The following is a 24821-nucleotide window of genomic DNA, read 5'->3' on the forward strand; positions in this document are numbered from 1 at the left end:
GGGTCCCTGGGAGAAAAGGGCGCAAGCAGATCTCCTTGTGGTAGGTTTCGGCTCTGGCTTCGGCGCCGGCTGCCTGGCTCCTCCACTCCATCTGTAGCTGAGATGCTTCCACGACGGTGCTTTTTCTGCCTGAGTCAACCCCCAGCTGCTGTCTGTTGTCTGAAACCAAGAGCCCTGACTAGTTTCTGAAAACATATTCTGGGGTGCCTCCCGATAACCCGAGATGGCTCGCTGTCTCCCGCCCTAGTGTGCCAAGCCTCCACCTGGGCCTGCTCTGTGGAGGTCCCTGTGCCCATCACACCGACTGCAAGATCCCTCAGGGGTCGCTTTTCCCTCAAGCTTCTGCCCAGGCCCTAGACAAATGCTGACACAGCACTGGTTCCCCAACAGAGCTCCAGCTCTCAATCCCTTCTGAACCTTTTTTTCTTTTTTTTTTTGAGATGGAGTCTCACTCCTTTGCCCAGGCTGGAGTGCAGTGGCGTGATCTCGGCTCACCGCAACTTCCGCCTCTGGGGTTCAAGCAATTCTCTTGCCTCAGCCTCCCGAGTAGCTGGGATTACAGGCACACGCCACCACTCCCAATTAATTTTTTGTATTTTTAGTAGAAACAGGGTTTCACCATGTTAGCCAGGCTGGTCTCGAACTCCTGACCTCAGGTGATCCGCCCGCCTCAGCCTCCCAAAGTGCTGGGATTAGAGGCGTGAGCCACCGTGCCCAGGCTAAATGCAGCATTTATATATAGTAACTTTATTCAAATATCTATGCACCAGCCAGAAACTTGAAATGCTTAGTAATATTTTGAACTGTTTTCCAATGAGCTTATCTTAGCAATGTCTTAAAATCGGAAACTGGTTTGCAAAATTCAGGACTGTGAATCGCAAGCATCAGGTCTACACCAGATTTTCTACAATGAGATGAAATCTCCAATTAATTTTATAAATTTAAAAAAGTAACCACTTTGGAAAGCAGTCTGGCACTTTCTCAAAGTTAAACAAATACCTACCCTGTGACTCAGAGATTCCACTTCCAGGTATTTACCCAAGAAAAATAAATATAAATATGAACACAAAAACTTGTCCGATACTGTTCACAGCAGCTTTGTTCATAATACCCCCAAACTGAAAACAACCCAAACCCGTCAACAGGAAATAGATAACAAACATTGGTGTATTCACATAATGGCATACTTCTGAGCAAAAAAGCAGGAAAATATTACTGATACAAGCAACATGGCTAAATCTCAAAAATATTATGCTAATTGAAAGAAGCCAGACACGGAAGAATATATAGTGTGATTCTATGTGTATGATATTCTAAATGAGGCAAACTCGTTTATTTAGAAAGAAATCAGAATAAGGATTTGAGCACAAGTAGAAGTGACTGTGGAAAGGGCCAAGGTAACATTGTAAGTTGACAGACATGCCTGTATCTTGAGAGGGAAGTGGGTGACACAGGCATATGCGTTTGTCAAAACAAAATACAATTCGCTGTTTAAAAAAAGCCCAATAGACTATACACTTTAAATTGTGGGGCCGGGCACAGTGGCTCATACCTATAATCCCAGTGCTTTGGGAGTCCAAGGCAGGATCACTTAAGCCCAAGAGTTCAAGGCTAATCTGGGCAACATGGCAAGACCCTGTCTCTACAAAAAAATTTTTTTAAAAATTGGCTGGGCAGGGCCTGTACTCCCAGCTGCTCAGGAGGCTGAGGCAGGAGGATCGCTTGAGTCTCGGAGGTCAAGGCTGCAGTGAGCTGTGTTTGTGCCACTGCACTCCAGCCTGGGCAACAGAGCAAGACCCTGTCTCTAAAATAAAATAAAATAAAATTGTGCATTTCACTGTACATTAATCATGCCTCAATTAAAAACATGAGCAGGAGAAAAAATACCCAGCACAGGTATGTACGGCCGGTGTGACAGTGCAAGGGTGCGGCACAAGGCAAGTCCCAGCGAGCAGTGGAGTCACTTTTCTTCCTGGATAACCCGCGTTCCTGAGTCCAGACCCTGTCTTGGATTTACTTGTATCTGTAACTTCAAGCAAGTGTCTTAAGCTCTTCGCCCTTACTTTTTTCCTTGGCTATAAACAGAAAATGTATTTCTCAGGAACACACTGAAAACAAGTAAACAAAAGATACCAGCATTCTCTGGTGATCAGTGACTACAGAAAAGAACCAAGACATAATTATTTTTACCACTGCACTGCTAAGAATGTCCACCCTAGAGTCTGGTATCCATGTTTATATTAAAATACTATTTAAATTTGTCATTGCTTTACTGTTCATACACCCACTTCAGCCCCATAAAAAACGGAATTAAGCAAACCTGTTTTAGGACAGAAGGATACAAAACAAACTCAACCCCTGCCATGAACAGTCCACTCAATTCAAACATCAGGCTGGGGAGTTGGGGGGTGAGCATCCAAGCACGTACTCTGTGCAAGGCCTCAAGGATGTGTAGCCAAAGACAGCCTGAGCCACAGGAGCAGAGTGCACACAGCAGCGAGGTGAGGATCCAATGTGCAAAGTACTTTCCCCAAGTTAGCAGCAAAGCGTGATCAGGGAGAGAAATGAAAACAGCTACTTCTGGAAGAACCAGAGAAAGTGTCAATAAAGACAACAGACAGCATGGGTGGGCCCCAGCAGACCAGAAAGACATGGACAAGAGAGGACGATCATGTGACACAGCACAGAGGCAGAAGGGAATTCAGCATTCCAGAGGGGAATGTGACCAGAAGGACAAGCCTGAGGTCCAATGGAACCACAGCCTGAATGCCACGCTAAGAAACCTGGAACTCTGTACTTCACTCTGCTGGAATGGGAGGCACCAGACCTTAGGTAAACCAGATGGTTTAAAAGATAACTGGGGCCGGGCGCGGTGGCTCATGCCTGTAATCCCAGCACTTTGGGAGGCCAAGGTGGGTGGATCACTTGAGGTCAGGAGTTCAAGACCAGCCTAGCCAACACGGCAAAACCCCGTCTCTACTAAAAATACAAAAATTAGCCAGGCATGGTGGCCAGTACCTGTAATCCTAGCTACTTGGGCGGCTGAGGCAGGAAAATCACTTGAACCCTGGAGGCTGAGGTTGCAGTGGGCCAAGATCGCACCACTGCACTCCAGCCTGGGCAAGAGAGCAAGACCCTGTCTCAAAAAAAAAAAAAAGAAAAAAAATTAAGTAAATGGATGGCAAGAGCCAGGCTTCTCACTGTTGGGGTGGAAGTTTCCAGGTAAGCAAGAGGAGGAAGCTAGAATGACCTAAGTTTTTGGTTTAAGGAAGATACAAGCAGTTGCATATGGAAATATCTACAGATATGTATACACACATGGGTTAGCATCCACACATATACTTACTTGCTCTGTCAGCTGAGACGGCCTAGAAGCAACACACCAACAGCCACCAGCACACCTAATTCCCAGATCTTGGTTTGTTGTTGTTGTTGTTTAATATTCAAGATGGGATCTTGCTAGTTGCCCAGGCTGGTCTTGAATTCCTGGGCTCAAGCGATCTTCCCAGGTCGGCCAAAGTGCTGGGATTATAGGTGTGAGCCACCACAGATCTTGGTTTTTAATACCATTCTCTAATAAATAAAAGGAACCAGGACTGAGGCAAAAAAATATATATATATACAAGATGAGCTTGGAGCATCTTGTATTGCCAGAGAATAATGAAGTGTTCACAATACACACACACACAATCATGGGGACAGGTGGGCTCATGAAAGGGATATAGGAACCAAGTAAAAGAGCTCCCAATGGCCAAAGCTTTTTCCAGGAAAATAAAATAGTATTGCTTTATAACCCGAAGCATCAAGTAAACATGCACGAGTCCAGACTGATATAAAGCAGTGGCTGAATAAACAGAAAATAGACAAATACCCAGCGCCACGAGTCTGAGGAATGCCTGCGGCTTCTCCTCCAGCAGGGAGGACTCTGCTCCCCACCCCTCAAGTATGGCCATTCACAGGGACAGTTTCTAACGAGTGGAGTACGGAAAGGAGGAAAATAACTTTACTGAGGAGAAACTTGGCAAACACCACCTCAGTCAGCCAGGTGTTCAAGGCCACATCCACAGCAATGAGTCATGTGGACAGAACGCAGCCTTGACAGGCTGTGGCGAGACAGGCCCTCTAACTGCATCACCCAAGTCTAGTCATGAGGAAGATATCAAACAAGTCCCAAGAGAAGAGCATCCTACAAAAAAATCCCTGACCCACAGCACTGCTCCCAAGTGCCAGTCATCCAAACAAGGAACGCCTGAGAAAGCACCACAGCCAAGAGGGGCTGACGAGATGTGCCCACTCATGTCCTGTGTGATCCTGGGTGGGATACTGGGACAGAGAAAGGACATTAAGGAAAAGCTGAGGAAATCTGAATCAAGTGTGAATTTTATCGATAGGAGAAAGCGTGGGTGGAGTGGGGGGATGGTCGACAAAGCGGAATGATCCTTCCTCCCTGGAGGAAGAAAGGGGAAACCCGGGGATGAAGAGAAGTGAAAGCAGTTCACACTCAGGAAGACGAGTGCTGAGTGTCTCAGCAGAGAGGAGGAGCGGGGCTGCGGCGCTGGGAGGGCCTATGGAGACCGCAAAATGGAAATGGGGTGGAGAGGCGGCGGCCAAGAGGGGCCTGAACTGTCACCCTGCAGGGCCCAGACAATGCTGACACCTTAAGTGTCTCATAGAGGATGGGAATGGCTGGTCCTTTTATCCAAAAGCCCAGCCCAGCACCGTAAACTTACCCAGGGCTGGAGATTAGCCAGGATGATGGGCTAGAAAAGCAGAGTAACGAAGGCAAGACCAAGATGCAAGCGGGAGAGGCCAACCTCAGAGTCCAGGGGGCAGGAGGAGAGGCCTGGTAAGCCAAGTGACCGAAACTCAGGGCACTGAGGGCCCGAGGAGCCTGAGAAACAGACTCAGAGGAAGTGAGGGGCAGGACTGAGGCTGGGTCCAGGGGGGCGCTGTAAGATCCGGAGGCAGTGGTTCCTATGGGCCGTGCAAATGGGGCCACATCCCAGGTATGCCACCAGCCCGGATGAGTCAGGGAACCTGAGTCAAGGTGGGGAAGGCTACAGAGGGAGCTCACGTCCTCCCTCTACTCACAAAAGGAGCGCAGCACTCAGCTGACCCACTGCAGTGAGCTGATGGCGACTGCGCTCCTAAGTGCTCTTGCCATCAACTGGCAATCATGAAATATTCAGTTTGTCCTTTCAAATCCTACCATAGGAAATGATGCTGTAAGAAACCATGATTTTCTACTCAAATTACTGAATCCAAAGATCAGAATATTACTTTTAAGGAAAAAAAAAATCCACACCAGAATATTAACCCAACTCAAGCCAGATCTCAATGATATGCTGGCACATAAGTCATACGGCGAATAGTGACCTTGCCTGACCTTTCTAGAAGGGCATTTCATATTAAAATACTTAATCACTCTACAGTAGGATCAGAACACTGCAGATCAAAAACATGGCAAAGTGGGGGAACACACACAGCACACAATGAACCGTGGAAGTGGGAGAGGGAACGCCAGTCTCAGGAGTGAGGGGCCTGGGGGACAACACTGACTTCCCTTCCCCCTAGCCACACCCGGTCTCTGACTGGATACTTCTCCTCCACCCATGTAAACACCGGGAGCACCCGGGCTTAGTCCTCGGCCTTCCCTTCATCTACATGCTCTCCACAAAGGAGCTCATGGGGAACCTCAGTTTCACGAAGTTTAAACAAAAAAAGATATCTGGAAAACTCTCAGGCTGACGATGCATCCCTCAGGGCGTCTATCCAACTGGCCACTTAACAACTCCAGGGCAGGAGGGTCAAAGCAGAACCTCCCCCACTCAGTCACGACCCCACTCTTTCCCATCTCAATAAACGGCACACTACACGCAAAAAAAAAGGCCCCGCCCTTCATGTATCTCATTCCCCACCTCTCCACATCTAGCTGATCAGCAAGTCCTATGGGGTGCACCTCTAAACCTACCCCAAATCCGACCACTTCTCCCACCTCCTCACCCGCCCAGACCAAGGTCCCATGAGCTCTCACCTGGGGAGTGCTCGATCACCTGCTGACCAGTCCTCTCTCTACTCTCATGCCTCTGCTCACCCAACAGTCCAGTCCCCCATGCAGCACCCAGAGTGGTCTTCTACAGACATAAATCAGATCATCTCACTCCCCTCCCTAAGCTCGTGCAATCACTGCCTTTTCAGTGCGAATAAAATCCCACCCCACCCCCCACTCCACCCCACCACCATGGCCTAGAAAGCCCCACTCCATCTGGAGCCTGCTGGCCTCCCTTCCTAGCAGCCTCTCCCTGGCTGCTTGTTCTGCCATCACCTCAATGGAATGTTACTCATAGTATCCCCAGCACTCCTGGGTTCACCACGCACTCCACAAACATTTGTTGAGTGAATAAGTAAGGGAAGAAGGGTGCTTGAGGGAGACAAGAAAAAGTAGAAAGGAAGTCCACAGGCAAATGACAGGGGCGTGTGATAAGATCTGCCAGAGGAGTGGGCCAGAGGCCCAAAGGAGCCTGGCAGAAAAGGAGTAGAAGAGAAATGCACAAGGGTTACAGAGAAAGAGGGAGAAGGGGGTGAAGAGAAAAACCCCACCTGTAGGGAAGTCACAACTTCAGGTCCAGAAAACATGTGCGCGGGACCTCACTAGAGCATGCAGGCCAGATGAGGTGGTCTCCAAGGAATGCTTACTCGTACCCCAAAGGTTCCCCTTTCATCCCTGTACGAGAGCCACAACCTAACTTTGACAGTCAAATGGAACAGCTATTTTTAAAAATCCCAGCATGGTAACTAAACCCTCAAGAAATCTAAATCCAGAAATAAAAAGAACTCTAGAGTTCCAAACCTCATTAAGCATCCTGCCCCAGGGAAGAGCAGAGCCTGAATCAGGCTGGTATTCCCAACCTCCTTCCCTATCTTCCTAGAGTTTCCTTGTTTAATACAAAATGAGCGTTTATAATGCCAGATTAACCAGAGTTCAAAATACTAAGAAAATATGACATGCTAACAATACATTTAGCTCTCAATTACAAGTTAATGACAACATAAAACATTTGAAGGTGAGAAGAAAGGCTATTTACTGAGCATCTACTCTGTTTGTCAGGAGATTTACACATGTGACCACCACCCTAAAAGCCAGGCGTATCACGAGCTCATTTTCAGGATGACAAAATTGAGTCTTAGAGGCTAAGTGCCTTGCTCAGATCCACAGCCACTTAGGGTGGAGTCAGAACTGTTTTGATTCCAAAGCCCGTGTTCTTCCATTAAAATACACTGGCTTCCAGAGCACTCAGTTTAAGAAAGTGCATTCTGTAATGAATAAATTGAATGTTGGAAATATGGAATCTAAGAATTCAAAACATTTCAGTGAACTGTAAAAGCTGGTCTCCAATGAGACTGGAAGCCTCTCTAGCTGACTGCCCCTCCTCACGCAGTGCTGCAAATGAACGGCAGTGTTTCCCGGTGAACCAAACCACCAGCTTAACATAGAGCTAGCGTCTTTTTCCAAATCAGTGACATTCCTCATGCAACCAGGATTGATTCACCACCTTTTAGCCTCTGGACACAAAATTCCTCCATTCCTACATGTATGATGACACTTCCCCCTTACAGCTCTGATCCTTCTCACCTTTCCCACAACCCAAATTTAGGCAGCCCTCATCTCTAGCCTGTACCTCTGCAGAACGCTAACTTCAAGGGTCACTAGATTCCAATGACTCTCCACATGGCTGCAGGAATCACCGTTCAAAATCACAGCACAGGCCAGAGGTGGCGGCTCACACTTGTAATCCCAGTGCTTTGAGAGGCAAAGGCAGGAGGAACACTTGAGTTAAAAGACCAGCCTGGGCAACATAGCGAGACCCTATCTCTACAAAAAAAATTTTTTAATTAGCTGAGCGCAGTGGTACACAGCTGTAATCCCAGCTACTCGAGAGGCTGAGGCAGGAGGATTACTTGAGCCCAGGCGTTCAAGGCTGCAGTGAGCTATGACTGCATCACTGTACTCCAGCCTGAGTAACAGAGAGAGACCCTGTCTCAAAAAAATTAAAAACCTATATAAAAATTCCTTGAAAAATAAAATTAAATAATTTTAAAATAATATATAGGGCCAGGTGCAGTGGCACCGGTCTACCTGTAATCCCGGCACTTTAGGAGGCTGAGGTGGGCAGATCATTTGATCTCAGGAGTTCAAGACCAGCCTGAGCAACATGGAGTTCAAGACAGGCCTGAGCAACCGGCCTGACCCCATTTCTATAATTTAAAAAAAAAGGAGCCAGTTTCAGTGGCATGCACCTGTAGCCCCAGCTACTCAGGAGGCTAAGGTGAGAGGATCGCTTCAGCCCAGGAGGTTGAGGCTGCAGTAAGTTGAGATCATGCTACTACACTCCAGCCTAGGTGATAGAATAACACCCTGTCTCAAAAATAGTAATAATAAAAAATTAAATAAAACAAAACCACAGCACAGGTCACAAAATCAACCTGTTGCGAAACCTTCTGGCTCTCCCAACCTTTCCAGGCTCAACATTCCCCACTCTCTTCCATATGGTGCTCCTTTGGATTCCCCTTACCTCGCCTTTCATAGCTCTGTGGTTTTGCTCCTGTTTCCTCCAATTAGAATTCTTTCTCTGCCTTGCCAAATTATTCATTCACCAAACAGTTTTCAAGCACCCACTACCTATAAGACACCATAGAAGAACACGGTGTTTTCAAAACTGTAAGATGCTGAACCAAAATAAGGCATTGTCTGGGCCCCATACGGAGTCTGGGTTTGATCAGAGGATTAATAGGATTCTACTGAAAAGTTTTTCAAGAATGGAATGGAGGCTGGGCGAGGTGGCTCATGCCTGTAATCCCAGCACTTTGGGAGGCCAAGGCAGGTGGATCACCTGAGGTCAGGAGTTCAAGATCAGCCTGGGCAACATGGTAAAAACCCGTCTCTACAAAAACACAAAAATTAGCCGGGCATGATGGCGGGTGCCTGTAATCCCAGCTACTCGGGAGGCTGAGGCAGGAGAATCGCTTGAACCTGGGAGGCGGAGGTTGCAGTGAGCCGAGACCACGCCATTGCACTCCAGCCTGGGCAAAAGAGCGATACTCCATCTCAAAAAAAAAAAAAAAGAAAGAATGAAATGGAATGGAACTCAGTAGCAAGCAGGGCCAAGATTACCAAGACAAGGATATGTTTGTAAATACAAGTGAAGAAACCAGCAAATGGAAAAAACAATCAAAAAGGCAAGAGATAGTAAATGATAATTCACAGTCCCATAACAAGCAGACCAAAGCAGACACAAGCGTTAACATCAGGAAGGAGGGACTGTCTCTTCCTCAGAGGCAAAGCAGAAGAAAATGACTGATGGATAGATATTCGAAGACATTTTAGTTAAAATGGAACTAAGGTTGAGAGCTCTCCCTGTGGCCTGTGTCTCCTCCATGTTCTAGAAGGGACAGTCATTTGTCAATGGCAAAGCACAGTAGTATACAGTATTTTCAAGTAGGAAGGGACCAGGAAAGAAGTAGGATATGTAGTAAATAATTTAACCAGGCCAGGCACAGTATAACATGCCTCTGGGCGGCCAAGGCAGGTGGATTGCTTGGGCCTAGGGGTTTCAGACCAGCCTGGGTATCATAGTGAGACCCTATCTCTACAAAAAATAAGCCAGACATGGTGGCGTACACCTGTGGTCCCTGTTAACTGGGAGGCTGAGGCAGAAGAAACCACTTGAGCCCAGGAGATCAAGGCTGTAGTAAGCCATGATTGTGCCACCGCACTCCAGCCTGGGCAAAAGAGCAAGACCCTCTCAAAGCAAACAAACAAAAAACAATTTAACCTTATTTAATCTTACCCAAAAAGAGGTCTGCCCTCTGTCCTCAGCTCACAATATGATGTCGGGTGAGGGGGGAGCTCTTCGTCACAGGGTATCAGTCTATCTGGGAACTAAGATCAACCATGTGGGCAATCAATCAATCAATCAATCATGCCTGCATAATGGGGCCTCAATAAAAACTGACCACAAAGACTCAGGTGAGCTTCCCAGGCTGGCAATACTCCATGCATATTGTCACACATCAATGCCAAAAAAGTAACGTGTTCTGAGTCCACAGGGAGAGGACAATCGTGACTTTGGTGCTTCCCCATCTGGTACTTCCCTGGACTCCACCCAAGGGTGGTTTTGGGAACCACCACCTACACCCACCCCCAAAAAAAAGCCAACTTGCAGTTGGTATCACAAGTGAGGGCAGTCCTGTGTGGACTGGCACTATTCCCGCTCAACTTTATAGCTAGCTAACTGGCACAGTCCAACTAAACTCTTCTCAGATGTTACAACCGAAGGGTCACACAGCAAGTTGTTAACACTGACCCTGGAGACTAACTTTGGGAATAAGATATTTCAGTGAAAATGACAGTTTTGACTTTATGTTCTGCTCTAGGGTTTGAAGAAAAAAAAAAGGGTCAGGCACAGTAGCTCACGCCTGTAATCCCACCATTCTGGGAGGCTGAGGCAGGCGGATCACCAGAGGTCAGGAGTTGGGAGACCAGCCTGACCAACATGGAGAAATCCTGTCTCTACTAAAAATACAAAATTAGCCAGACACGGTGGCTCAGGCCTGTAATCCCAGCTACTCAGGAGGCTGAGGCACGAGAATCGCTTTAACCCGGGAGGTAGAGGCTGCGGGGAGCCAAGATCGAGCCACTGCACTCCAGCCTGGGCAACAAGAGCGAAACTCCGTCTCAAAAAAAAAAAAGTACTTCTAAAGTTAAAATATTACAGAAACATACCCCAAAAAGCTGCTTTAGTAAAATTATCTTGTATAGTTGTCCAATCACGAAAACTATTCAATGTTCATCCCAAACATTAACTTTCTATATGAACTTATTTCTAGACCCATTTTCTTTGTTAATTTAACAAAGATTGTATTATTTATATCAACAAAGCATCCAAGCCAGCAGGTAAGTTTCAGTAAGAATGTAAAAGTACGTTCATACTTTTGACTGAATCAAGTTTGTTCTTATATAAAGTTCATTTCAGTGCTTCTTTCTCACTGAGAGGGCCATTCTATTCATGCTAATACTCTTCTGTTCTTGAAGAGGATTTGTTTTTATAGTTCATTGATTAGCAGGGCTGTAAAGTTTCAATTCATTAATCTGTCAACTGAGGCAGGCTCTGAGCCAATGGTAGCAGAAGAGTTCCCATTGTTATTTAGCGAATCCTTTGGGAATTACCTTTTCAAATAGTCTTCTTCTCCTTCAACTCTCAAATCAGAAGCCAATGTGGGCCCCTAACCTATTTTCCAGAATGTTCAAGAATTGCAATTTAGTTAATATTTCAGTTCCATTCCATATTTCAAATATCCCAAGAGCCTTTCACTTTAACCAAGTTCTGACTTTTTTTTTTTTTTTTTTTGAGACGGAGTCTTGCTCTGTCGCCCAGACTGGAGTGCAGTGGCGCGATCTCGGCTCACTGCAAGCTCCGCCTCCCGGGTTCACGTGATTCTCTTGCCTTAGCCTCCCGAGTAGCTGGGACTACAGGCGCCCACCACCATGCCCAGCTAATTTTTGGTATTTTTAGTAGACATGGGGTTTCACCGTGTTAGCCAGGATGGTCTCGATCTCCTGACTTCGTGATCTGCCCGCCTCGGCCTCCCAAAGTGCTGGGATCACAGGCATGAGCCACTGTGCCTGACCAAGTTCTGACTTTTAACAAGCAAATTTAACAAAGTGACTTTTTTTTTTTTTTTGAGATGGGGATCTCACTCTGTTGCCCAGGCTGCAGTGCTGTGGTATGATCTCGAACTCAAGTGATCCCCCCACCTCAGCCTCCCAAGCAGCTGAGACCTCAGGTGTGTACCACCATATCCGGCTAATTTTTTAATTTTTTTTGTAGAGATGGGGATCTCACTGTGTTGCCCAGGCTGCTCTCCAACTCCTGGGCTCAAGTGATCCTCCTGCCTCAGCGTCCCAAAGCGCTGGGATTACAGGCATGAGCCATGAGCCACCGCGTGCGTACCAGGCCACAAAGTGACTAAAAGGTGATTTCAGGTATGTAAACACTGTAAAACATAACAAAAAAGAGATTCTTCATCTGTGAGATGAAGAGTTCAGAAAGAAATATTAATACACATTGACCTAAATCTCTAAACCCCTTGGGATAGTAACAGTAAAATAGATAAATACGTGCGCTTAAGTGCATACACTAAGCAGACTGAAAATGCAACACTGTAGCAGCGATTTGCCCAGCACTGTATACAGCCCAGACAGTAAAAGAAGCTACAAGGCAGGTAGCCGCATCAACACTGTCTCTTACACTCCAATTTAACGGCCACAATAAACTGGTTCTTCATAAGCTAATAAAGTGTGTCTATCTAACTGAGTGTGACAAAGTTGTAGAAGGAAGCACACCAGGAGAGGTGAGCCTTACTGCCCTGAAAGCTTTACTGTCCCAGATGCCCTTTCAGGCAACTAACACCCATGACTGACATGGAGCAGGAGGGAAGATAACTAGGAAGATGGGCAGAGAATAAAAGAGAAAAGTTTACAGCTTAAGAGGAAGAGAAGCCACAACGCGAAGTGCGAGACCGCTCATTGTAATACCTGCCTATAAAAAAACTCTTTACAGCTTACACAGGGTTTATAGCTGCTCTGTAACCACCACCCCGTCATTAGCCACACAGAAAACCAGGGCTCGGAGAGCTGAGTGTCACGCCCAAGGTCAGGCAAAAAGCTGGGGCTGCAATCCGGGCCCTATCCCGAGAGAGCAACTAAGGAATGACAAGGGGGCACCTGGAAGGGAAGTCAGGTGCGGGCACGGAGGTGCCCCTAGGAACTCCAGAAGGTCGCAGGTGTGCGGCGGGGTGGAGACAGAGCGGCGGAACCGACGGAAGGACAGGGCACGGTGGGGGCCAGAAGTGGCCGGGAGACCCGGGAGTGAGCAGCCCGCCCGGCCCAGCCCGCCGCACTCACCCGAGGCCCGGGCGGGGTCGCCCGGCGCTGCGGCTCCTCCCGGCCTGCGGCGGCGGCGGCGGCGACTGCAGCGGCCGAGGCAGGGACGCATCATGCGGCCGCGCTCATGGCCGGGCCGGAGCGGGCCCCGCGGCTCGGCTCGGCTTGGTCCCCTGGGTCCCGCCGGGCAGGTCGGAAGGAGGCTGCCGCCGGGCAGGTCGGAAGGAGGCTGCAGCCAAGCAAATGCCTGAGCCCGGAGCCTTGGCTGGAGAGCGGGGCGGTGCGAGCGCCGGAAGTGAACCCGACGAGGTCAGTGACGTCACGCCGGCGCAGTTCCGGCCGCGCAGCTCTCGCGGAGAGGGGCGCTCGAGGCGGTTTGAGGGGACCCGGAGGCTCTTACAAACTGGCAGTTCATTGAGAAAGGCAGCTTTTAGTCACAGCCCCTCTCGCTAAGACAGAGATGCCGCCAAACTGAAGTCCGGAGGAGAAAGGATAGGGGCTACGGGCTGCAGCAGGGTCCAAGCCACGCCGTTAGGCTGCGGAACCGGGTTGGGAATGCCCTTAGCGGAGTGTGTACCCGCGCCCGCGGCGGTGTCTCAGAGGCAGCTCCAGGTGTGGCCTGTACTATATGCGGGGATGTGACCGAAGGAAATGGGAAAGTAAGGGAGCGGGAGTGGAAATGGCTGAGCCAGAAAGCACTTGGGAAAAGAGGAAAGCGCCCTGAACTGGAGATTGGAGGCCTGACTCCTGAGGTCCGCGGAGCCCCCGGCCTCCTCCTTGAGGGACTTGGACACTAGAGCACCGCCACTGTCCCTTCCATATAGGAAGCCCTAAGTGTTTGAAAGTAGGAACATGTATTTTAAGGCCGGGCGCGGTGGCTCACGCCTGTAATTCTAGCACTTTGGGAAGCCAAGGCGGGCTGATCACTTGAGGTCAGGAGTTCGAGACCAGCCTGAACAACAATGGTGAAATTCCGTTTCTATTAAAAACACATAAATTAGCCGGATGTAGTGGTGCACGCCTGTAATCCCAGCAGCTACTCGAGAGGCTGAGGCAGGAGAATCATGAACCCAGGAGGCGAAGGTTGCAGTGAGCTGAGATCAAGCCACTGCACTCCAGCCTGGGCGACAGAGTGAACAGTCTCAAAAAAAAAAAGCATATCTTTTTTTTTAAATAAAATTATGACTCTCACACAAATATAAAATGAACATATGTCAAAGATATCATTTAACTCATTAATGATGGTATATATACAATGCTCCACTAGAGCTCTAGATAGCTTAAAGACAAAAGTAAGACCCCATAGGACGAGATAACCCAGAAGGGTATGCCAGACAATACCTACTTGTTCAATGAAGACACCTAAAGAAAACCAGAATAAGGCCGGGTGTGGTGGCTCACATCTGTAATCCCAGCACTTGTAGGAGGCCGAGGCAGGCAGATCACCTGAGGTCAGGAGTTCGAAACTATCCTGGTCAACGTGGCGAAACCCCATCTCTACTAAAAATACAAAAATTAGCCGGGTGCAGTTTTGGGCGCCTGTAATCTCAGCTACTCGGGAGGCTGAGGCAGGAGAAACCGCTTGAGAACCGGGAGGCAGAGGTTGCAGTGAGCCGAGATCGTGCCATTGCACTCCAACCTGGGTGACAGAGCGAGACTCCATCTCAATGAAAAAAGAAAAAGAAAAAGAAAACCAGAATATATCACCGCAAAATATGCCTCTTCGACATAAAAATTATTTTCAGCTGAAGGCAATTAAGAAGCGACAAATGCAGGAAAAGTTCTCTTTATCCTCCCTTTTCTGCCTAAAGGGCAGGTGTAAATTCACCTTTACTGGACATTCTAGACTCTTCTTAGCCCAGAGAGGGCACCAAAGGAATCTGCAAACAAACATTACTCTATTAAGTTTCTTCCCATATATAAACCTTTCCATAGTTTGCCACTTTTGGAAGCTCAAAACTCCTTTGTCCTGTCATTTCTCTACAAAAGTATTGTTCTTTTATTATTATTATTATTATTTTACTTTGAGATGGAGTCTCACTCTGTCTCCCAGGCTGGAGTGCAGTGGTGCAATCTCAGCTCACTGTAACCTCCACTTCCAGGGTTTAAGCAATTCTCCTGCCTCAACCTCCTGAGTAGCTGGAATTACAGGGGCCCGCCACCACGTCCGGCTAATTTTTGTATTTTTAGTAAAGATAGGGTTTTGCCATGTTGGCCAGGCTGGTCTTGAACTCCTGACTGCAAGTGATCCACCCACCTTGGCCTCCCAAAGTGCTGGGATTGTAGGCATGAGCCACCACGCCCGGCCAAAGGTATTATTCTTTGTCGAAGGTACTATGTGAAACCACATTCCAAGCTACCTCTTCGAGTTACTCTTTCCCAAGTTTCTCTTATGTATATATGAGATGTACATGTTAATAAACTTCTGTTTTTCTCTTATTAATTTGTGTTTTTTTGTTTTGTTTTGTTTTTGAGATAGACTCTCGCTCTGTTTCCCAGGCTGGAGTGCAGTGGTGTGATCTCAGCTCGCTGCAACCTCACCTCCTGGGTTCAAGCAATTCTCCTGCCTCAGCCTCCCAAGTAGCTGGGATTACAGGCGCCCACCATCACACCTGGCTAATTTTTGTATTTTTAGTAGAGACAGGGTTTCACTATGTTGGCCAGGCTGGTCTGGAACTCCTGACCTCAGGTAATCCACCCACCTTGGCCTCCCAAAGTGCTAGGATTACAGGCGTGAGCCACTGCACCCAGCCTAATTTGTCTTTGTTACAGGGACCCCAACCAAGAATGTAAAAGGGTAGATAGAGATAAGGAGTTTTTTTTTTCCTCCCCTACACACCCAAAAATCTTTGCGCCCATTTTAAAGTTTTCTCAAAAAATGAGGAGTGGAGGGATCCTCACCACATAATTCTCAGTCCCCACACTTTTGTCAACCCAAAATAATCAAAAGGATTGGAATCTAAAGAGAGTTTATTCAAGCTCAAAGTTTCAGGATGGCCACCTGAGAAGTATAGATTTCAAAGCATGGAAGTCACTGTATGGAGTGTAGAAGTTTGGGGATGGTTTATAGAGAAATAGTTTAGGGAAGCTTAACAGAATTTCAACATCTTTCTATAGCAGGCTTAATGCACAGTTACAACAATCTGATTCGTCAAGGTGCTCTTTTTTTTAGAAAAGGTTTATTTAACATTCCACAGTGAAGGTGTGACAGCCATAGAGTCTTTGTGGCATCTGGTGTGAGTTAGGTACAGGACAATAAAGAAGGCAGTTAATCTGTAACAAAGATTAGTGATTGGAAGGGGAGGAGATCTCTCCTAGTCATCTACAGAACAAGAACAGTGAGGAAGGGAGTTAACCTATAGTGTAAGAAGCAGAAGTTGCAAACATGCCATATGATCCAGTCTCCAGGGCTTGACTTACCCCTTGACAAATTTAGAGGGTCCTGTTGACAAAAAGAGCCGAACAGTCAAACTCTGTGAAATATTTGAAGAGATTTATTCTGATCCAAATATGAGTGACCAATGGCCCAGGACACAGCCCCAGGGGATTCTGAGAACATTCCCAAGGTGGTTGGGTCACAGTTTGGTTTTTGGGAGACAAAACATCAATGAATACGTGTAAGATGTACATTGGTTCAGTCTGGAAAGGTGGGACAACTGAAATAACGTCGTGAGGTTGGGGGAGGGGTGCTTCCAGGTCACAGGCAGATTGAAAGATTTTCTCATTGGCAATTAGTTGGCAGAGTTATTATCTAAAGACCTGGAGCCAATAGAAAGGAATGCGTCAGTTAAGGGGTTGTGGAGACTTTGGTTTCATCATGCATGTGAAGCCTCCAAGTAGCAGGCTTAGGAGTTTTGTTTTGTTTATTTTTTTTTTGAGATGGAGTTTCACGCTTGTCACCCAGGCTGGAGTGCAATGTCGCAATCTCAGCTCAGTGCAACCTCCGCCTCCCAGGTTCAAGCGATTCTCCTGCCTCAGCCTCCCAAGTAGCTGGGATTACAGGCGCCCACCACCATGCCCAGCTAATTTTTTGTATTTTTAGTAGAGACGAGGTTTCATCATGTTGGCCAGGCTGGTCTCGAACTCCTGACCTCAGGCGATCCACCCGCCTCGGCTTCCCAAAGTGCTGGGATTACAGGTGTGAGCCACCACGCACGGCCTCAGAGCTCTTAACAGACCTAAAAAAGGTGCCAGGTTCTTAGTAAATTATCTCCTGGATCAAGAAAAACACCTGAATAGAAAAGGGGATTCTCAACAGAATGTAGACTTCCCCACAGGAGACAGCTTTGCAGGGCCATTTCCAAATATGTCAAATAAATATACTTTGGGCCAGGCACGGTTGCTCACGCTTGCAATCCCAGCATACTGGGGGGCCAAGGCAGGAGGATAGCTTGAGGCCAGTTTGAGACCAGCCTGAGAAATGTAATGACACCCTGTCTACAAAAATTTAAAAATTGGCTGGCCGTGGTGGCGTATCCCTGTAGTCCCAGCTCCTCAAGGGGGTTGAAGTGGGAGGACTGCTTGAGCCCAGGAAGTTGAGGCTGATCATCCCACCACTGCACTCCAGCTAGGGAGACAGAACAAGATCCTATCTCAAAAAAAAAGAAAAAGAAAAAGAAAAAGAAATATACTTTGATTTCTCTCAGGGCCTGCTATCTGTCATGTGATGCTATACTAGAGTCAGGCTGGAATTTGGTGTCATATGACAAAAAGTCTGTTTCTTCATCAGTCTTAAGATCTCTGTTTCAATGTTAGTTCTGGTCAGCTGTGCCTAAATTCCAACAGGAGGAGGGATTATATATAGTGGGGCATTTCCACCCCCCCCAACCACGTCATGGCCTAAACTAGTTTTTCAGGTGAGCTTTGTAATGCCCTTGGCCAAGAGGAAGGGTCCATTCAGTTGGCTGGGGGGCTTAGAATTTTATTTTTTTAACTTTTTAAATTTTATTATTATTATTATTTAAATTTATACAGATGAGGTCTCACTATGTTGCCCAGGCTGGTCTCAAACTCCTGAGCTCATGTGATCCTTCCACCTCAGCCTCCCAAACTGTTAGGATTATAGGCATGCGCCAGCACACCTGGCCGAAAATTTTATTTTTGGCTTACAGTCCTGAAATGTTCTTTTATATTTGTTTGCATTGCCTGTGCTTTTAGTTACTGGTATAGCTTGTGTAAAATTGTACCCTTGCTAAAAGAAATTAAAAAATCAAATCATTTATTAAAATCTTTGTTTGGCGAGAGAGACAAGGTCTTGCTCTGCTGCCCAGGCTGGAGTGCAGTAGCCCTGTTATAACTCACTGCAGCCTCGAACTCCTTGGCTCAAGCGATCCTTCGCCTCAGCCTCCCAAGTAGCTGAGATTACAGCTGCCGGCCACCACACCTGGTTAATTTTTTTTTTTATTAAAGATTGAGGGTGATGGCCATGTTCTCACTATATTGCCCAGGCTGGTCTTGAACTCAAGGGATCCTCTCACCTCAGCCTCCCAAAGTGCTGGGATTACAGGCATGAGCCACCGCACCTGTCTCGTTAAAATACTTAACAGAGATGCTAGCAGTTGACAAAAATAATTCCATTCTTATCAAGGATCTTCATCTGTTTCTCAACGGAAGTGATATGTGGTCTTCTGCCAGTCATTTCCCCTTTGTATGCCTCAGCTTTATACAAAAATAATCTCTAAAATATGAGATTAGACTTGATTTCTTTTTTCTTTTTCTTTTTTTTTTTTGAGATGGAGTTTTCACCCTTATTGCCCAGGCTGGAGTGGAATGGTGTGATCTTGGCTCATTGCAACCTCTGCCTCCTAGGTTCAAGCGACTCCCCTGCCTCAGCCTCCCAAGTGCTGGGATTACAGGCATGAGCCACCACACCGGCCAACTTGTTCAATTTTTTAATCATGAGCATGTATTCATTTTTACATACATGAAAAAATTTATGTAAAAATGTAATTACAAATAAATAAGACAACCCAATAGAATAATTGGCAAAACACTGAACATACTTTACAAAAGAGAATATCTGAAAGATATGAAAGTGCTCATTCTCATTAGTCATCAGGGAAATGAAAACTTAAACCACAATGAAATAGTATCCAGACACCCACTAGAATGGCGAGAATGAAACACCACCAAGGGTTGGCCAAACGCGGAACAACCGAACTTCCGCACGCTGCTGGTGAGAGTGTAATTGTTCAACTGCCCTGGACAACTCACAGGAGGAGCTGCTCAAACTGAACATGCACATCCTATGCTCACCAAGAGACTTCTACTAGAATGTTCATTCATACAGTACCATCCATAATAGCCCCAAACTTCAAACAACCTAAATGTCCATGAACAGAATGAATAAATGGTGGCATATTCGTGCAATGAAATACTATGCCACAACGACAATACACATACATGCGACACCCAACAACATGAATCAATCTCACAAATATAACTGATACCCGTGGGCTGGGAGAGATCCCCAAACACCAATGGGACCTCAACCCCAGCTGGTGTCCAGGCTCTTCACACTGTCGTGAGAAGGAATTTAAGGATAAGTCAGAAAATAGTGAAAGCACAGTGATTTATTGCAAAGGGAAAAGTACACACTCAAGGGAATGCAGGCGGACTCAAAAGTCACGTGTAAGGGGGTTTGAGGTTGCTACCTCTATAGGTTTCTTTAACCAAGGGGTGGGATATTCATGAACATTCCTGGGAAAAGGTGGAGATTTCTTGGAACTGTGGTGCCACCCATTTTTACATCAAATCTGGGTGTTCTTGGAACTGTCGAGACACGGGTGGGTGTGTGTTTAGGATATTAATGAGTGTATATTGAGGTCCTAGGAGAAACCTGGTCACATCCAGTGCCATGTTGGGTCCAGTTGGTCTTAGCCAGTTTGACCCACATCCTGGTTTTTGGGGTCTTATAAGTCCATAGCCTCTAGTCATGTGAAACTACTGCTCGGAATTTAATTCTCCTGTGGCCACCCTGGATTATTCTTGTCTCATAATGTTGAGTAAAAGCAGGAAGACACAAAAGAGTACATGCAATATAATAAAAAGAGGCAAAACTGATCTTCGGTGTAGGAAGACAGGGCAAGGCAGTGATTCTCACTGAAGGGAAGGGAGCGTGGGGGGCAGGGTGCTAGTAATATTCAATCTCTTGGTCTGGGTGCTGGTTATACGGATGTTCATTAGGTAAAAATTCATTCAGTTATGTACACTTATTTGTATTCTTTTTTTTTTTTTTTTTTTAAGACAGAGTTTTACTCTTGTTGCCCAGGCTAGAGTGCAATGGCACGATCTCAGCTCACCGCAACCTCCATCTCCCAGGTTTAAGCAATTCTCCTGCCTCAGCCTCCCTAGTAGCTGGGATTACAGGCAAGTGCCACCACGCCCGGCTAATTTTGTATTTTTAGTAGAGACGGGGTATCTCCATGTTGGTCAGGCTGGTCTCAAACTCCCAACCCTGTCAGGTGATCCGCCCACCTTGGCCTCCCAAAGTGCTGAGATTACAGGCATGAGCCACTGCGCCCAGCTGGTGTCTTCTCTATTTCAAGTAGATGCTGGCAGGGAGAGAGAGAAACTTGCAAAGGTTATGCAGTGGAAAATCAGAGACTTGTTCCGGACGGGTGTTTGGGTTCTTATTTTTCCCACCGAGTTTGTGGTGTTGAGTTCAACAGCCATGCTAGGAAAGCCAGAAGACTGAAATTCCACAACCTGTGGTAGATGTTTAAACCCGAAGGGGGTGACGTGTCCCTGAATTCCTTTTCTGCAGGCCACCTCACCTCCGCTGTGGGTGGAGCAGGTCTGGAATTGGAGGTAGGGTGCTTGGCAAAGCCTTGTGTGGGCCACTCATTGAGTGCCAAGCGTGACCAAGGTAGTCCATGCTCATTCTCTCATGGCTGTTAGGACTTGACTCAGAAAGTGTTTTCCTCCCTGGTCCCCCATGTAAAATTTCTCCCTCCCTCGCATTCCTGCAACATATTTCATTTCCCTTCCCTGGTTTACTCCTTGCCACATCTCACGTCTCACCTGTATCCTTCACTTACCCCGTTGACTATTCCTCATCGGAATGCAAGCCTCACAAAAGGCAGGGGGTTTTGTTGGTGTTGTTCACTGTGTCCCCACTGCCTGTCCAAAAGTAGGCACTCATGTGAATAGCCACTGCATGCCAGCCTGGGCAACATAGTGAGACCCTGCCTCTAAAAAGAAGTAGTCATCTGGCCAGGTACGGTGGCTCAGGTCTGTAATCCCAGCACTTTTAAGAGGCTGAGGCGGGCAGATTACCTGAGGTCAGGAGTTCGAGACCAGCCTGGCCAATATGGTGAAACCCCATCTCTACTAAAAATACAAAAATAGCCGGGCGTGGTGGCAGGCACCTGTAATCCCAGCTACCCAGGAGGCTGAGGCAGAAGAATGGCTCTGTGCCCAGGAGACAGAGGTTACAGTGAGCCGAGATTGTGCCTCTACACTCCAGCCTGGGTGACAGAGCAAGACTCTGTCTCCAATAAATAAATAATAAAAACTTTTGAAAAAGTAGTCATTCAATAGATCTGCACTGAATGAATGAGTGAACTCACTATGATTGGTCCCTTTTCTAGACTAACAGGACCAGAGAGGTTGAGCAGTGTGCTCCCGGTCACACAGTGAAGAGGTGGAGAGCCAGGATGCCGCCCCAAATGTGCCTTGAACTTCTTAGCTGCTGTTATACCGCCTCGTAGACTCACTTCATCCTCACCACCCTGTGAAATCTCTTTGTACAGCTGCAGAAACTCAGAGTCAGATGTAAGCCATTGACCAAATGAAGTACAGGAGCAGAGCCAGCTGGCAGGTGAGCAACACTGGGCTGTGAAAGCTCTGCCGTTTCGGCTACGCCACACCCCTCTCGAAAGGGCCCACAATACTAGCTCTGTGCCAAGCCAGCCTCCTCAAGGGCTTGCCTTAGGCACGGGTGTCCTAAAGTGGGTACCATGACCACATCCACTGAGTCCTTCAGAAGCAAGCCCCTGCCCATTTGTCCTCAGGCTACAATAACCCAGTCCTCGTCTTGTCTACCTTCTCCCTGCGATCCTTGTTTTAAACTCATATTTATTCATTCAACAAGTGTGCCTGGTACCATGCTAAGTGCTGCAGACACATGAGTGAGCAAAACTAGGCAAAGCTCCTGCCTGTTATGGAGCTTAGAGTCCATTTTCACAAATGCATAATTGCAAACGTGTTTCTGTGGAGGAAGATGATATTATTTGCTGAGATGATACACCCAGGACTCTGACTTGGTCTGGAGGTCACATGCAGGGATTCCTTTAGGATGTGACATGTGAAAGACATGGATATTTGTTGAGCAAAGGAGCTTGAGGTCAAAGGAAGTGGGTTCTGGGCAAAGGGACACGCAGGCAGGTCCTACACTAGAAAGGAGCATGGACTCTTTAAGGCCCTGCGAGGGTCAGTGTGTGGAGGGCAAGGGGAAGCGGCTCGAGACCACACAGAAAGCTTGGAAGGGCCAGGTCATGCTGGGCCCTAGCAACAGGTGAAGGACGCTGGCATATGTGAGGGGCAGAGGAAAGCCACTGAAGGACTGGAGCACATTTGTGGTTTTTAAAGGTCACTCCAGGCCAGGCACAGAAGCTCACATCTGTAATCCCAGCATTTTGGGAGGCTGAGCGGGGAGGATTACCTGAGCCCAGAAGTTTGAGACCAGCCTGGGCAACACAGTGAGTCCCCATCTCAACAAAAAATACAAAAATTAGCCAGTTAAGGTGGCACACACCTGTAGTGCCAGCTACTCAGGAGGCTGAGGTGGGAGGATCGCTTGAGCCCAGGAGGTCAAGGCTGCAGTGAGCCGTGATCACACCACTGCACTCCGGCCTAAGTGACAGAGCAAGACGCTCTCTTTAAAAAAAAAATTAAAAATTAAAAAAGGGGGGGGTGCACAGTGGCTCACACCTGTAATCCCAGCACTTTGGGAGGCCGAGGTGGGCGGATCACAAGGTCAAGAGATCGAGACCATCCTGGCCAACATGGTAAAACCTTGTCTGTACTAAAAATACAAAAATTAGTTTGGTGTGCTCCGCAAACCTTTAGTCCCAGCTACTCAGGAGGCTGAGGCAGAAGAATCGTTTGAACCCAGGAGGCGGAGGTTGCAGTGAGCCAAGATCATGCCACTGCACTCCAGCCTGGTGACAGAGCGAGACTCCATCCAAAAAAAAAAAAAAAAAAAGCCAGGCGTGGTGGCTCACACCTATAATCCCAGAGCTTTGGGAGGCTGAGGCAGGTGGATCAACTGCGGCCAGGAGTTTGAGACCAGCCTGGCCAACACAGTGAAACCTTGTCTCTACTAAAGAAAAACAAATACAAAAAAATAGCTGGGCATGGTGGCGTGCACCTATAATCCCAGCTACTCAGAAGACTGAGGCACGAGAATCACTTGAACCCAAGAGATGGAGGTTGCAGTGAGCAGAGATTGTGCCACTGCACTCCAGCCTGGGCAACAGAGCAAGACTGTGAAAGAAAGAAAGAAAAAGAGAGAAAGAGAACGAGAGAGAAAGAGGAGGAGATAAGGAGAGGAGAGAGAGAAGAGGGGAGGGGAGGGGAGAAGGAGGAGAGGAGAAAAGAGAGCCCTCCAGCTGCTTTGCGGAGGACAGATTAGAAAAGGGCAAAGACAGGCCGGGCGCAGTGCCTCACGCCTGTAATTGCAGCACTTTGGGAGGCCGAGGCGGTTGGATCACGAGGTCAGGAGATCGAGACCATCCTGGCGAACACGGTGAAACCCTGTCTGTACTAAAAATACAAAAAAAAAATTAGCCAGGCGTGGTGGCGGGCGCCTGTAGTCCCAGCTACTCAGGAGGCTGAGGCAGGAGAATGGCGTGAACCCGGGAGGCGGAGCTTGCAGTGAGCCGAGATCGTGCCACTGCACTCTAGCCTGGGCGACAGAGCGAAACTCTGTCTCAAAAAAAAAAAAAAAGGGCAAAGACAGATACAGGGAAATGTCAACTAATAAATGTAGGTGGAGCAATAGAATTAGAAAACTCAGCCAGGCACAGTGGCTCACACCTGTAATCCCAGCACTTTAGGAGGCCGAGGCGGTTGGATCACTTGAGGTCAGGAGTTCGAGACCAGCCTGGCCAACATGGTGAAACCCTGACTCTACTAAAAATACAAAAAAAATTAGCCAGGCATGATGCACATGCGTGTAATCCCAGCTACTTGGGAGACTGAGGCAGGAGAATCACTTGAACGTGGGAGGCGGAGGTTGCAGTGAGCTGAGATTGCGCCACTGGACTCCAGCCTGGGCAAAAGAGTAAGACTCTGTCTTAATAATAATAAGAAGGAGAAGAAGAAAACTCAACATTTGGGGACCACTATAGACTTATCATTAATGGATGCTAAACCACTAGCTGAAAGTTCATTGAGTTTGTTGTAAGATAGGGTATCTAAATAGTCTCAAAGTATCTTCCCCACAAATTTCTGATTACTTACAAAGGAAAAAAGGTACCTTTACAATGGAGAAATATATCACCATGGGTCAAGCATAGTATCACCAATAATGAGACAAATAGATAATATGTGCCTCCTGATATGAAGCACTAAGAAGATCACAACTTCACTATGAATTGCTGTTGCTAAACTGTGTTACCTGCCTCTAATAATAAGGGAACAATCAGGAAAATCTAAATTGAGGGACATCCTATGGAACCACTGGCCTGCACTCTTAGTCAATATCAGTGTCTTAAAGGACAAAGAAAAGCTGAGGAACTGTTCCAGAGTAAAGGAGACTGACTAGGCAGACAGAGGAAGGGGCCACAAGCCAAGCAATGCAGGTGGCCTCTAGAAGCCAGAGAAGACAAACAATTCTCCCCTAGAGCCTCCGAAAGGAACACAGCCCTGCTGA

The 24821-nt window shown here is 47.3% G+C and overlaps 1 protein-coding gene across 6 annotated transcripts in view; it reads right to left on the bottom strand.

The window, feature by feature from the left end:
• ZDHHC7 (zinc finger DHHC-type palmitoyltransferase 7) overlaps positions 1 to 13553 on the bottom strand; it is a 37665-nt gene extending 24112 nt beyond the window's left edge. For 2 of the 6 annotated variants that reach the window (XM_063797897.1, XM_016930299.4), the window contains exon 1: positions 8574 to 8680. The gene's annotated coding sequence lies outside the window, so the exon portion shown is untranslated. Of the gene's footprint in view, positions 1 to 3346; positions 3574 to 8573; positions 8681 to 12964 lie in introns of those variants that run through there. The other 4 variants (XM_016930300.4, XM_016930298.4, XM_009431341.5 and 1 more) reach the window with 4 other exon arrangements.
• Between the last annotated feature and the right edge of the window lie 11268 nt (positions 13554 to 24821).

The sequence above is a fragment of the Pan troglodytes genome, chromosome 18 (genome assembly GCF_028858775.2).
Source record: "Pan troglodytes isolate AG18354 chromosome 18, NHGRI_mPanTro3-v2.0_pri, whole genome shotgun sequence".
Taxonomy (NCBI): domain Eukaryota; kingdom Metazoa; phylum Chordata; class Mammalia; order Primates; family Hominidae; genus Pan; species Pan troglodytes.